The 13,474-nt window shown below is 40.6% G+C and overlaps 1 long non-coding RNA gene across 1 annotated transcript in view; it reads left to right on the top strand.

Moving 5' to 3' along the window:
* The first annotated feature begins 3,384 nt into the window (after positions 1-3,384).
* The window catches only part of LOC118656390, a 115,551-nt gene continuing 105,461 nt past the window's right edge, over positions 3,385-13,474 (top strand). The window contains exons 1-3 of the long non-coding RNA XR_004967598.1: positions 3,385-3,489; positions 4,227-4,289; positions 5,811-5,891. This is a non-coding gene — a long non-coding RNA (uncharacterized LOC118656390). The remainder of the gene's footprint in view (positions 3,490-4,226; positions 4,290-5,810; positions 5,892-13,474) is intronic.

Here is a 13,474-nt window from a genome sequence, read left to right as displayed (position 1 = left end):
ACATTAAGACTGGTCACTAGTACATTAGAATCTAAAGTATTTCTAACAAAGTACTATTGTAAATGGCCAAATAACAAATATTTTTGGCTTTGGGAGCTACATATGGTCTCTGTCATATATTTCTCTTTGTTTTGTTTTACAACCATTTAAAATTTTAAAACCACCCTTAGCTTGAGGATAAAAAGGCCACCGGCTAGATTTGAATCACTGACCCTAGTTTATTAATTCCTAATCTAAGCTTGTAAGACCTTGTTTAATGTAGCAAAACATCTCCTTATTCTCAGACACATTGTTAGATATCATTTCAAGCCTCAGGATTTCTTTCTTATATAGTTTCTCTAATCTATAGACTAATCATGGTGCAGATTCCCATAACATACCCACAATAGTATGTCTGAAAAGGCAAAACTTTCCTCTTGGTAAGAATGGCTTTCTTGAATGAAAAATATTTGGATAAAGAGAGGATTAGCTTTAAAATATCAAAATGCATTATTTAGTTCACCTTTCCTAACTTCATCATCAACACAGTGTCTATTTAGTGACTGCTTTTGGGTCAAATCTTTTTTTAAACAGACCATACAGCCTGTTCCTGCACTGCCTATCTCTCTCAGTTTCTGCACTCATTACCTTCTTACATTTTTCCTCACAGTGTCTGGGGATGGGACTCACTGAACAAAGGCAGAATGTGAAATAGAAATTACAGTGTGATGAGGGAAAGAAAATGTTGCCTTTAGGCAGGTTGTTATTTTAAATGCAGTGCCAAAGATATTATTTCATTTTACAGCAATACTTAAGCTCTAACATTTTGTCTTAAAACAAAAGAGATCATGGTCTAATGACCATAGGGTTGATCTCTAACCACAGTAAAAATGCAAAGGCTACCCAGACCCTGCTAGAGGCGGTTGGGGATGAAAGGGGCTGAATCTAATAGGGACTCTTTACCTTAGAAGTATTATAAGAACTATTAGGTATCAGGCGGAAAACTGTAAGAATGAATATTTTGTTGTTGGCTTATCCATGACCTTTGCTTTTTTCAACAAAGGTGATTTTGCACCTACCACCTATAAATGTGCCAGAGATTGCTTTTGGCTCCAGGGATATAACATAAAAAAGACTGTCTTTGCCCTTCAGTATCTCAGAATCTTTCCTGCCTTCTTGATTGGCTTTTTAAAAAAACACATTTTCAAATTATATCTACAGTCTCCACAAAGTGATCCAAGATCATAAAGTATTCACAGTTTACTTCAAGTCCTGTAAATATCATGGTCTTGCAAGTAATAGCATTTATTGTAATCATTTGTGAACTTGGTTGTTTCATCCACTATCTAGAACTGGAGTTTTAAAAAAATCCCCTAATCTATATACAAATATTTTGTGTGTAGATCCATATGTGTACTATTCTGTAGAAGGATTCAGATTTTTTTTTTCTGTGTCTCGGAATTCCATGATCCAAAAGAAAACAAGAAATGCTGAATTAGATTCTACATTTTTAAAGGCAAGGATTCCTTTGCAAAAATTGAAATGACAGTTAACTTATTTTCCATCAGAAATATAAGTATAGGAAAGATTAGGTTCTTGAGTTCATAGTTTACTGTATTCTTGTACTGTAGCTATATCAACCAAAAAAGTCTAATTATAATCATCCTCTCTATAAACTTTTATGTCCTTAACAATCTCATTTTTATGTCTTTTCCTAATGACTTAGTTGAGAATGCTGATGTTTTGCAGGTTCATCTCAAGTTGTATTTTACTAACAAAAGGGGAAAATAGTATAAAATTCAAATTATCTTTGAAAGGTGATCCTTTTTTAATGCCCAAGAAATATTTGTCAGTAATGATGAGAATGGAATTAAATAAAAACCTTCATTACCTACCATAAACTTTTAACATAAGACAGAAGATGGTTTTAGACAATGCTTTTAGGAAGTGATGTTTATGAGCTCAATATACATTAGAAAGCAAGACAACAAGCCCTCTCCCTCAGGCATAAGCTTTCTGAGGGAAGGACAGTACTGCAATTATTTTTGTGAGTTTAATGTCTAGCACTGTTTTTGGCACACAGTAGAAACAAAGTAAAATTCTTTTGACTTTATGAGTGAAAGAATAAATAAAGACCTTTAGATAAAGTAGGGGTGGAGAGTTTGGGTAAATTTTAGGTTTCTATAGTGAAATTTGGATATTCACTTGAAGGGGAATAACTTCACTGAGATATCTTTATCTTCCTTAAACTTTACTCACACATTAATATAAAACAAGCAAAATGAGATAAATCAAAACAAAAATTAAAAAAGCTCAAATCCCACCTGGCTGGTGGGGCTCAGAACCAGGAGGTTAAGATTCGATTCCTAGTCAGGGCACATGCCAGGGGTTGTGGGCTCAATGCCCAGTAGGGGACATGCAGGAGGCAGCCAATCGATGATGTTTCTATCTCTCTCTTCCTCTCCCTTTCTGAAATCAATGAAAATATGTTTTTTAAAAAGCTCAAATCCCCCTCTTAGATGAAAACCTGATATCCTCAACCAGAAGTGATATTCTCTCTTTTAATATCCCATAATACTATAATCCCTCTGAGAGTATTTTTGTTACTTGCCATGTTATTTTTAACTGTGAATGTAGCTGGGCCAGCTGAAGCCTCCTGGTTTATTAGCCAACTCGGTAAATTTGACTAAAACCCAAAACCCACAGCCTATGATTGGTCATATAAATCCAACTTTTATACATTTCTGAGGGTTTTTTTTTTCCCCCACATCTTCTCTGTCATAAGATATGAAATACTACCTCCTCTAATGTCTCTATGTGGTATCATTTACCTTAACCCAAACTGGACCAGAAATTTAGTGCTTTCACTGGTTTCCACAAAAATCCACATACATGAGGCTTTCAGTAAGTTGAAAAAATTTGCAGAAAAAAAATGAAGAATACAGAAAGGCGACCTTATGCCATTCTTTTATTTTTTAAATCTTGAACTTTACCTTGAATCTTTGCTCTTCCTTCCTCTACTCAGGATTTTCTCCTCTCACAGTTTTAGATTCTTTTTTTTTCTTACAATTTTTAAAAAAATATATTTTTATTGATTTTTAGAGAGAAAGGAAGGGAGAGGGAATGGGACAGAGAGATAGACACATCAATGGGAGAGGAGCATCATCAATCGGCCACATACCAGCCGGGCTAGGCTCTTTTTCATCTGTTATGTAGAGCAGCTTCTTCTTCCTCCTAGGCCTTTTCCCTGCTATCCCTCAAACTCGGAACACTCAGTGCATTTCCCCAGAAAAATACAGCTTTATCCTTCAAAAGTATTCAGTGTCAGTTGTTAAAGTTATTGTACTTTGTGCATGCTGCTCATAAACTTTACCCCTTATTTGCATTTCTTCCTGCAACTGTCTCAGGGTTATAGGAACCTCTCAACGATACCTCACAAGGATGTGGTGTGGTTCATCTCAAGTTGAACTTTTTAATTTACTGCTTCATTTGATCCTTCAAAATAACTAGGTAATTGACAAGAGAGGTTAAAGCAACAATAACTCATTTAAAGAGGTTAAGTGATTTTTTTTTAAAAAAAATAAGGTCATATGATTTAACAGCAGAGAAAAGATTGGAACCCAGGTCTTTGGATGCCAAGTGCAGTGCTTTCTCTTACATCAGCCATAAACAATAGCTGGATAAATAAATACCTAAATAGTCACCAGAAAACATCTACAGTTAAATGGATGTGGAATTGACAGCAAGAATTTGATGACTCTTCTCTGAAATGGGGTGGAGTGGTAGTGGGGGAGAGGCAAGATCAAATATTACACAGACAATGTAACATCCTCCCTCCCCCCCAAAAAAGACAGAAGTATTTTCTTACATTGTCACACCTAACAATCTAAAACTTATTATTGAGTATTATCTCATGCTGGATCCACTGTCAATTCCAAAATATATCCAAACTATGCTTTGCAACCTCTAAACTGTCCTCAATACCTTTTTGGTAATGCTCTGACTTGCTGGTCTTCTACTATTAGGAATTTCCCACATTGGTAGGAAATATTCTGTTCCCCTGAGTCCTCGTGTAAAAAGGGTATTGGAGGCTAATGAAATGATTTTTTAATAGCAGGGTCAACCAACCTTTTCTGTCAGATAAGGCCACAAATTCACCTGTGATAGGAGTGGGGCACTGGACAAAACAGAACTTGGGATTTCAATGCCACCCATCCTGAATTCTTACATTTTTTTTTTCCTGCAAGGTGATTGTCCAAAGTGGCCAAGGATGGAGTTTGGAGACTTCCTTGAGATGATAAAAAAAGGATGTAAGACTGTTTTTGTTCTTTTTTTTCTAATACTTATTTCATATTTGACAGGTATTTGTTTAAACTTGTATTCATTCACTTGGTCGAAAGGCGATGAAGAAAGAAAACAAATATTTGGTTTATTCATTCTCTTTCTACTTTTAGTACAGATAATAAATATTTGACTAAATCAACACCAAAATTCATACACATGGCACAAACAAAACAAAACAAAACAAAACAAAAAACCCTCCAAATAAGTGAATATAAAATTACTTTCAGATTTGTTTATTTTCAATACCAACCAGTACCAGAATATTTCTGGTACAGTCAGACTAATCAAGCCTTTACAAATAGTGTGTAGAGATCAATAGCCTTTAAGATATTGGCACATGTACATTTATAGCTATTGACAAAGCTTAACTCTCTTCAAGAACATTCCAACTAATATTGGCATTCTGCTTTATCCATTGACACTCACCATGATGTACTGTGGAAGACTTTAAGACTTTCTCTGTTTGACTAAGCTTTACAGTCATTAATGTTTAATCACTTACAATTCAGTAAGCATTGTGCTTTCATTTTGCATATGCCTTGTTTATCTTGTATATAAAGTAAATCAACAGTGCCTTTCTGGTAGTCTCCCAATACATTTATAATCAGTCCCATTTGGTGATCTGTGATGAATATGAATACAACTGCTATTTGGAATTACTTTATCACTTTATACAGATTCTGAATTCAATTTTTGCTTCACAACAATTATAAATTAAAAGTAAATTCCAGCCAAACACTCTGAAACTGTGAGCATATTGGAATTTGGGGGCAGGGGGGAGGCGCGGAAGCAAAGATATTCTTTTTTTTTTTTCTAATGTGCTATTTAAAATATGTTGTATGTTCCATGAATTACTTCTATACTATGTATAAGAAAAATGGTTACCTTAAAAATTTGGGGGATGAAAGAGATTTCTAGCCACTGAGAGGGTCAAAATTCTGTAGTGCCCATCCTTACAGACAAGTAGCACTCACTCATGGAATGGTTACCCTAGGAAACAAAAAAGGGACCTTGAACCATAGTTCTGCACATGCCGCTGCAATGAATGCGCACCATTGTACCATCATCCTCAGGGCACTAGTGAGAGACAAAATGCACTTGGCTGAGGCTGTGGAACATGGGGGCACGAAGAACCCGATTCAAGAAAAACATACTGGGTAAAGACACATTTGTCGAATTTTAGCAGACTCCTGGCATTTGTATTTACTCTTTGTTTACATTTGGGATTTTACGGAAATGCTGATGATTTTGCCAAGTTCTCTTTATACTCTGAAAAACTGAAAATGTAGATTAAAGCACAATTTTATTTTACTTAAGAACATTTATTAACATCCTCAGAAATATTTTTAAAAAACTGGTTTCAAGGAAACTTAGAAATAATTGAAAACTATTCATATAGCAAATGAAAATGTCATTTCCTTTATATGGCTCTACAAGTGAAAAAAATATATATAATTCTATTTTTCCCTCTCATGAAACTGGCCCAGAGTGTGAACAAACAAGCCCCACGCAGGCTGGCAGATCCTCAGTTATACTTTATTGCTGTCAGAGCCCCACCGTCATGTCAGGTATCAGATTTTCCATTCACCTGTCTCTATCTGCAAGAAAAAGGATGTTGATGTCTAGCTTTTTAAAGAAAAGTCTGCATTCGTTCTTTATTCTGTTCTGTAGAGTTTGAATACATACTCATCTTTTATTGACACGCAATTCATAGTCACAGGATGACAGGAAGATATAGCAATAAGCAGAGGTTCAGAAAACTGGGTCCATTGTAATGTCAAGAGAATAAGGCAGAAGTCTGAAGCTAAAGTGTCTGTGTGCTGACCTAAAGGGTGGCCACAGCCGAAATGCTCATAGGGGAAAGGCACAGCTGGTCTCCTTCTGTCCTTACTAAGTGTGGCTGGTGGCGAGTTCTACCCTTGGAGCTGCCCTATTGCATCTACTTCAGTCTCAGTGCATAGGACTGTGTGGGAAGTCAACTCCCAAGGTCAATCCAAACATACATTTTTGGAAGCCATTCTCTGGACTCCCAGACTGATTTTCCAAGGGTCTTTGTGATAATGCCTCAATTTATGTGCTTACTGCTTTGCAGGTGTATGTTTCAGAGGCACATCCTTGACTCCTCATGTGTGCCAGTATAGATTAATTTTTCTGATTGATTCCTCCATGTCAGTGAGTCTCAAACTTGTGTGCATCAGCAACTGCTGGGAGTTCATCACAAATTCAGATTCCTAAGCTCAGATATGTCTGGATAGGATCCAGGTCATCACTGGGCCTCAGTTTAAGAAATCACTACGTTAGTAAGTGTGTTAAAGAAAGAGAAATTTCTTTTAGATTTCTCTTTTCAAATGATTTTATTAAAAGTATCATTAGTTATCCTATATAATAAAAGCCTAATATGCAAATCGACCTAATGGCAGAATGACCGGTTGAAAGACTGGTCACTATGATGTGCACTGACCACCAGGGGACAGATGCTCAATGCAGAAACTGTCCCCAGCCCACAGGCCCCAGGCCAGCCAAGGCAGGTGCCAGCGGGGTTCCCCCGATCGCCCTGCAGGTGACCTCCCTTTGTGGGGTGACCTGCAGTAGGGGGTGGGGCTGGCTGACTAGTGGGCTGGGCTGCCTCTCCAATCTCCCCACCAGCAGGGGGTAGGGCCAGCAAGCAGGCAGCGCCAGGCTGGCCAAGGCGGGTGCCAATGGGGGCCCCCCGATTACCCCGCCAGTTGCCCCACAGCTCTGCCCTGATTGCCAAGCTAGGCCTAGGGACCCTACTTGTGCACGAATTTTGTGCACCGGGCCTGTAGTTTGATATATTGGAAAATAACTCAGATAATGATTTGGCAGTTTTTGGATACATAAAACAAAGCTAATCAAGTGTAGTCATCTTGTATAATAATAGAGGAATATGCAAATTGTCCACTACAGCATCATGTCATGACTGGATCAGCAGGCTGCATCCCCACCCTCTGCTCAGCCAGCTGCAAGGCCCAGGGTAGGATAGGATACGATAGGAGGGGATAAGAAAGGAGAGGGAGAGGAAGGCAGGCCTGCATGCAGACAGGCCAAGAGGAGAAACAGAAATACAGAAAGGGAACAAGAAAAAGACGCAGGAATGGAAAAGGGAAGGAACACAGAGCTGCACGCAGGAGTGGGTGGCGACTGTCAGGGGACAGAGCAGGTGTGCTGGGCAAGGGGGAGGGTGCAGACAGTGCGGAGCGGGGAGCCCTGCCCAGACATGGGAGGAAGGTGGTGTCCCCTGACGTGGGCCATTAGTGGGGAGGTACCCACAGGTCCAGGACGGAGTGGTGGATGGTCCGAGGCCTTCTGGGCGGAGGTACTCCTGCTTTACAGCAGCAGTGCCTGGACCACGCAGGCCTCGACCACCCTTGCTGGACTAGGCGTCCCAGACAGGGAATGGGAGCAGGACAGCAGTGGGGTGGCTGGGGAGGGGGGGGGGCAGTAAACACCTGGCTGGGGCTGAGCCCTGGGCTGGGGGTTAATGCCCCCGCCCCCTCAAAAAACAGAAGCTTTAAGAAGGGAAGGAGGGAAGGAAGAACTTTATAAAGGAGTTAGTAGAGAGCAGAGTTAAAGAAGGAAAGAGGATGTGTGAGTGAACTGTAGGAGCTATAATGAAAATCAAGTATAGTTGTATGCTGGGGACATATTTTAAAAGTAGGAGTCAGAAAAGAAAAAAGATAAATGATAATGAATAATTAGGCAGGTAGATAGATATTAAAACAGTGGAAGTAAGTAGAGAAGAATGTATGGGAAAGGTAAGATGAGAGAGAAAGAGGGAGGGAAGAAAAGTTTTAAAGGGGAGCCGGTAGAGCTTAAAAGGAGAATGGGAAGAAGGAAGAAATGGGGGAGGAAGCAAAGCAGGTCTGAGGGAGGAAGTGAAGAAAAAAATTAAGGTGGGAAGGAAGGAAAAGGGGAGGGAGGAGAGGGGTAAAGATAAAGGAAAGAAGAAATGGGAGGGAGGGAGGGTAGGAGAACGATGGGAAGAAGGATGATGGAACAGAAGTAGGAAATAAGGAGAAAAGTAAAGTTTATAAATGATGAATCAGTAGGAAAAAGTGTTACATAAAGGAGAGAGAAAAATTGTGTGAGAGGGAGAAGCCAATAAGGAAGTCAAATACAACTATGTGTGAAGGGGATAAGATTAAAAAAAAAAAAAGTTAATAGGGGGCAACCAGGCTGGCAGGGGAGGGCAGTTAGGGGGATCAGGCAGGCAGGCAGAGTGGTTAGGGCAGGTAGACAGGTGAGCAGTTAGGAGCCAGAGGTCCCCGAGGGCTCCCAGATTGGAGAGGGTGCAGGTCAGGCTGAGGGACTCCCCCCAACGCCCCCCCCCCCCCGCACAAATTTCATGCACCAGGCCTCTAGTAAAAAATAAAATTCTGAGTTTCAAACTGAGAGCAGAATTTAAGTTAAGTTACTAGACCTCTCTCTGCCTCTAGACATATTGGCCTTCTTGCTCTTCTTAAATAATCTGAATCTACTTCAGCCTTAGGGTCATTGCACCCTAGTTCTTTCTCCTAAAATGATCTTACCCTACACATGATATGCATGGTTCACTGGTCTCTGACCAAATTTGGTCTCCTTAGAGAGCTTTAAAAAGAATCTCTGTTCATGTAGTATTCAGCTTCATCTTTCTTAAAACCACTTTCATTACTTAACAATTCTTATATAATATGTAATTTATAATTTATTATATGCATTGATTTATTTATATTTCATGTATTATATGCACAGTGGTATCCCCAGCCCTGAAGACATTTGTTGAAGTAATAAATGTATAAATAAATCTAAAGTAATAAAATTAAATTCTCTCTATATATCAGTATCTTAAAATAGTCTTTACTTTCAAATCTCATCAATATGAGATAATAGCAAAATAGAGGACTGGAACATTCTGAGTATAAATTTATCTTTGACCTCTGCAACTCAACCAAGTTATGTATAGTAATAAAAAATAATAATCAATATTATCTTAATAAGTCCACTTGATATGATTACCAAGATGATTATTAGCCAATGATTCTTTCATTTATCATATACATAAAATCTTCAGTTCAATGCTCTGGGCACTTGTCCATGCAACAGCTAAAAGAGGCTATTGATTATATGATTATAGACCAATTGTACTTTTGTTTAAAAAGAGCTCCACTTCCCTCATTTCTTATTGATTTCTATCCGAATTAATTTCTCACAAGCTAACTGAAATGTAATGCCTGACATTGGGCTTCTGAAGCTACTCAAATTCTTGCTTGTACTAACTCTCTTTTTTATGATTAGCTTTTTTTAGTTCATCAGATAGAAATTGATTTCCTAGAATTACTTAATATTTAGATAATGATTAAATGGCTTTTGTTCTTGCCAAATTACTATTTATCTTAAATATGGGTTGAGAAGTTGTGGATAAAAATATTGAAGAAATCTCTCCCTCTCTTTAAATATATATCTACACTAATAAAAGAGAAAAATGGTAATTGGCGTATAGCGCTACCCTTTTCATTGGCTAATCAGGGCTATATGCAAATTAACTGCCAACTGAGATGGCAATTAACTGCCAACAAAGATGGCGGCTAATTTGCATATGTAGGCACAATACAGGGAGGCGAAAGGGAAAGCAGGAAGAAGCCCCCTGCCACTGACAGTGATCGGAAACCCAGGGGGGAGCTAAGAGGTGGGGGCCGCCTTTGCCCTGCCCCCCAGCCATGATCGGAGAATCAGGCGCCCTTGCCGCCCTGGCCAGTGATAGCAGGAAGTAGGGGTGGAGCCAGCGATGGGAGCTGGGCACAGTCGAAGCTGGCAGTCCCGGGAGCTAGGGGTCCCTTGCCTGGGCCTAAAGCGGAGCCCACGATCGTGGGGCCGCTGCAGCTGTGGGTCCCTGCTGCCCGAGCCGGATGCCTCAGCCAGAGACATCCTGCAGGGGCAGGGGCGGAGCCCACGCAATCGCGGCACCCCCTGCTGCCACTGCGGGTCCCGCTGCCTGGGCCGGACGCCTAGGCCAGAGGCGTTAGGCCTGGGCAGGGGCAGAGCGGGAGATCGTGGGGAGCTGGAAGTCCCCTGCCCAGGCCTAATGCTTCGGCCAGAGGTGTTAGGCCTGGGCAGGGGCAGAGCGGGAGATCGTGGGGAGCTGGGAGTCCCCTGCCCAGGCCTGACACCTCTGCCGGAGGCCTCAGTCCTGGTCAAGGGGCTGATCCGGTGATTGGTGATTGGAAGGTGATGAGGGTCAACTCCTCTGGCCGAGGCATCAGGCCTGGGTGGGGGGCAGAGCCGGGGATTGGAGGGATATGATGGTCCCCTTGCCCAGGCCTGAAGCCTGGGTCAGAGGCGTCAGGCTTGGGCAGGGGGTGGAGCAAGTGATCAGAGGGAGATGGGGTCCCCTGCCCAGGCATGATTCCTGGGCCAGAGGCCTCAGGCCTGGGCGGGGGTCAGATCCAGTGATCGGGGGGATATGGGGGTCCCCTGTCCAAGCCTGATACCTCTGGCGGAGGCGTCAGGCCTGGGCAAGGGGCCGATCAGGCGATCGGAGGGTGATGGGGGTCTATGCCTCTGGCTGAGGCATCAGGCCTGGGCAAGGGGCAGAGCCAGCAATCGGAGGGGTCTGGGGGTCCCCTGCCCAGGCCTGACGCCTGGGCCAGAGGTATCAGGCCTGGGCTGGGGGCAGAACCAGTGATGGGGGGAAATGAGGGTCCCCTGCCCAGGCCTGACGCCTCTGTCAGAGGCGTCAGGCCTGGGCAAGGGGCCAATCCTGCGATTGGAGGGTGATGGGGGTCAATGCCTGAGGGCTCCCAGTATGTGAGAGGGTGCAGGCTGGGCTGAGGGACACTCCCCGCCCCCCCACCCAGTGCACGAATTTCATGCACCGGGCCCCTAGTATATATATATATATATATAAAATCTCCAAATTCTGCATTTTTATCAGATAATGAATATTATTACTTATTCCATTCTATGAACTCTATATCCTCTAACCCCCTATTATTATTATTATTATCTTTATTATTCATTTGATCCTTAATTCTCGTATGGTAAATATATTTCTCATGCATCATTTAACTAGAGAGTTTTTAGGGCAGACATCATATATTATTTTTCTTAATTGAGACCCCCAGTGCCTAGTACATTATGTAGGCAGTAAATATTTTTCTTAAAAGTGTGACTTGCTTGAGTTTAGTCTGTAGTCTTGTGTCCCATGACTGTACCATTACTGCTACTGACATATTACTGTTTGAAATATTAAGGACTTATTTTTGAATGGTCACTATGTTCCAGAATTGTGCTAAATGCCTTAAAAATATTATTTTTTTCAACCTGAGTCACACTGACTTGAAGATGTGGTGTCATTTTACAGGGAAAGAAACTGAGTCTTAAACCAGTCCTGATCACTTAGCCTGCAAGCTTGGTTAAACTCTGATTTGAATTCAAAGGCAAACTGGCTTCCCTGGACTAAACATCCAGGTCATCTTCCTGAGCACTTGAAGCCTGTGCCTTTATTTTAATATTTTATTTTATTTTATTTTATTTTAATTAATTAATTAATTAATTTATTTATTTATTTTGAACCCCATGTCTTTAAAAGAGAATAGACTAATAAATAAGGATCTTGACACGTCCCTTCTTTTCATGGTGACCACAGATTATTTCTCTGTCTTCTTCTTTCTTGTCTTTCACGTGAAACAGAAAAGTAGTGTTTCACATCTTAAGAATAATGACATAAATTTAAAAAAGAAACAAAAAGTCAAGATACATATAATAGTGCAATAATGAACATTAATAAATGTTCACTTGAAAATTAAGTATTTTCCCCAAATCCTGAGTGATTAAAAAAAAAAGAGTAAGAGATTAGATCATGATGATCAGGTTAAAATTGCTTTAAAAGGATTTTGATTAAAGTTATACTGTTTTGGCCTTTTTAGTTGAAATAACCACGAAATAAAACAAAAACAACATCAACCATAAACAAAACAATTAGGCTTGTCTCAGTAAACTTATTTAAAATGCTCCTTTTATTGTTGAATGCAGTGAAATATCTTTGCATCATTCCAACTGTGTTTTTCTTACCCCAAGGGAAAATCACTTTGAAGAATGCCCAAATTATTTGGTAGATTACGTCTCAGGCTACTGAGCCATAAGAGCAAGGACATAGTGCCTGTAAGTTCAGCTGGATCACTAGCTCAGCCCTGGGATTTGCTTGTGGGCTGGACTCTGAGTGAAGAGCGTTAAGCTGCCATTTTGTACCATGGATATTTGAAAACCCAATACATCCAACAGACATTTTTCATAAGACAGAAAGCAACTTACCTGTAAAATACTTGGGTATATGAGCACACAACATACAGAGACTATGAAATGTACTTGGCATGTCATGTAGGAAAGTCTCCCTTTCTTTCCTATTACTCAAGAGAAATTATACACACACATACCTCATACATAGAAATATATTTATATTAATAGAAGGCCTGTGTTCCAAAGTCCTCAAAGCACTCCACAGACATGATCAAAACTGTTCTTCTATCTCTGTGAATAAAGAGTGAGTGGTTGTGGTTCCTTACTTTTTCCTCCTGGAGAGCATTGCACAGCTGTCCAAGCAGGCCCAGGAGCTGGCTTTCTCCATCTCTCACTTTCTCTGCTGCTGTCTTCACCACTGTAGGCTCTCTGGTTACATAATGTGTGTGCGATTTGATCAGTCATCAAATCAGCGTTCTGGCAAGGATTTCTTCCTCTCTGCTTTCCTACCCTTCTTAGTTTTTTTCTCAGTAAGCATTCCTCTAAGTCCTCCTATCATAGCAGCAAGATACGCAAGCAGGCCTATTGGATAGGAGGAAAGCAACAAAAAGGTGTTAGATCCAGGCTTTCATGCTTATCTGGGGATCTCTGTGGTACTGCCACTGTTCTGAGCACAAAAGATTCTCCAAAGTGGTATTAAGAAACTGCCAGGAGAAAAGGGACAATTCTAACAGAGCAATTAAAAAATCTAACAATAAAAGTCAGTCAGCTAAAAAGTAGCTATGTATGCACCGAGGTGACAGAAAGTTTCTGGCAGTTGGCTGTATTTTTTATTATTTTCCTCTGGTCTATACTCGGAGTAGAAATGTGAAATCCAGAATGATAGGGTAAGTTCAAGTTCTCAACATCTCATTCA

This window comes from Myotis myotis, unplaced genomic scaffold (genome assembly GCF_014108235.1).
Source record: "Myotis myotis isolate mMyoMyo1 unplaced genomic scaffold, mMyoMyo1.p scaffold_m19_p_5, whole genome shotgun sequence".
NCBI classification, from domain to species: Eukaryota; Metazoa; Chordata; class Mammalia; order Chiroptera; family Vespertilionidae; genus Myotis; species Myotis myotis.
This window is presented reverse-complemented; position numbering and strand designations above follow the sequence as displayed.